The sequence below is a fragment of the Aptenodytes forsteri genome, unplaced genomic scaffold (genome assembly GCF_000699145.1).
Source record: "Aptenodytes forsteri isolate BGI_AS27 unplaced genomic scaffold, ASM69914v1 Scaffold13, whole genome shotgun sequence".
In the NCBI taxonomy this organism is placed as follows: Eukaryota; Metazoa; Chordata; class Aves; order Sphenisciformes; family Spheniscidae; genus Aptenodytes; species Aptenodytes forsteri.
This window is the reverse complement of record NW_008794543.1, coordinates 6,164,567-6,166,660: the sequence shown is the minus strand read 5'-3', so window position 1 is coordinate 6,166,660 and position 2,094 is coordinate 6,164,567.

The window sequence follows — 2,094 nt, the reverse complement described above, 5'->3', positions numbered from 1 at the left end:
AATTACTACTTTACACAAAAAAGCTCTTTTGTCTGCCTGCCTCGTCAGCCACTCGTAACTACATCTAATACAAGTCATTCTTAAAAGCAAATATTTTTTACGCTTAAACACTCATTTCTGAACCAATCTTCCGTAGCCACATCCAACCCCCTTCTTTTTCTTATAATAACTCCTATCACCGCACTCTGAAACCTCTCCTGTATACCAAACCCAACTCATCCACCTCAGCACGAGCACCCAGGACCGTAGCAGTCACTGAACTCAGGGAAAAAACCAAACCCTGATAAAGCAAGAAGAAACGCCGAGCAAGGAGGCAGACTGAATCAATAGCACTGTACCTGTTGTCCCTGTTGCACCACAGAAGCAAAACCCCACGTGTGAGGTCCAAAGTCTGGTTCTGCAAAGGGAGTCCCCAGTTGGGAGTCCCAGGTTACCCCTTTTGCCTGCCAACCACCTGTGCAGCCAGGTGGTACAAAGGCCGTGGTAGGTCAGTGGGGTTAGTGTAGTAGGTTACACACCGTCCCAAGCAATTCTAGCTACTGCCAGATAATGTTAGATAATGTTTTTAAGACAGTCTCTTGCAAAGCACTTCCAGTATGGCCTGAGAATGCCAGCCTCTTTCTGGAAATAAATATGGATTTTTCTTGTAAAGCACTTGGAAGTCATTGGATTACAACTGCAAAAGAAATGACAATTGCTGTTAACAAAGTTATGGGAATAATATAAATACGTCTTCAAATTACAAAAACGCTTGCTCACTGCAATGGTCCCCTAGAGCTGGAAATACGTATATTCTCTTGAATCCATTCCTGCCAGTTTCATGATTTTAAAGGAGTGCCAGCGATTTCTTCAGAATTTATGGCCCGGAGCACTGCTAATGAGCACAGGGGGATAGAGCTGGAAAGCTGAGGATAGTTCCAGGTGACTTCAGCGTGCGTCGTTAGCACCGAGCTGGAGCGGGAAAGGGGTCGGGAGGTCAGGTAGCACTTTTGACCATATCTGAGTTTTGAAATAGTCTCTTAATGAAATAGATGGCTCCATTAATTTTATTTTGAATCAATAACTTGTAAGTCTGGATAATGTAACTATATTGATTCAGAGGGGGTTTTTTGTTTGTTTTGTTTTCTCAATAGCTTATGCATAGAGGATTCAGAATTTCATTATTAGACCATTAAAGTTTGGAAAAAGAAAACGTAAATGCAACTCTGTTGGAGTTTGGAGTAAACAGAAAAGAGAGAGAGAAAATTCTGACTAGCTTTCCACGTAAACCAAAAGCAAATTAAGAATTGCTAATTAAGAACAATTATCAGTGGATGAACTAAATAATAACGTGCATAAAAGGAACTGTTACTGTGACACAATATTAAGGGAAAAAGAAACTTTAACGATGGAATGCCTACTTTGTCTTTACCTGTGCCTCATCTCTTCAAGAACGTGCAGCTTCACAAAAATGGTCCCAGGGAAGTACTGGAGGGCGCCAGAAAAAGATCCAGCAACAGTTTGGCTTGTTCAAGCTACGTTTTGGATTTTTTTGGTTTAATAAAAAGATGCTTGATGTGACTACTGTAATATGAGCATTTACCTGTGTGCTTAGAATGGAACTCTTCATGCCAAAGAGTATATGCCTGTTTGCTTGTTTGCATGAATAGTTTAAAATGTTCTAAAAACAGTTTTAAGCTGTTTTTAATGGAGAAAATATCAAACTTTCTTCCAAAATAAAGAAGCCAAATAAACCAGAAGAACATTCCTTAAATACCAAAGACTTACAAAGTTATTTTCTATGTATTTTCTGACACAAATTTGGAGTAAGATTGCTCCTCCAATACCTGAATTTTCAATCTAAATAGCATTCATTTTACAGAACTGTTCCTACAAAACCTCTCTTGAAATAATTTTCAGAAGAATAACATTTTCAACATTTGTAATCCAGAAATAATGCAGGAACTCTACTTGAATCCGGCTGTTAAGCAACATAATAGCTAGCTTTAATTTTGTTGTTCAGAAGAAACTTATTAAAATCATAGAATCATAGAATCATTGAGGTTGGAAAAGACCTCTAAGATCATCGAGTCCAACCGTCGACCCAACACCACC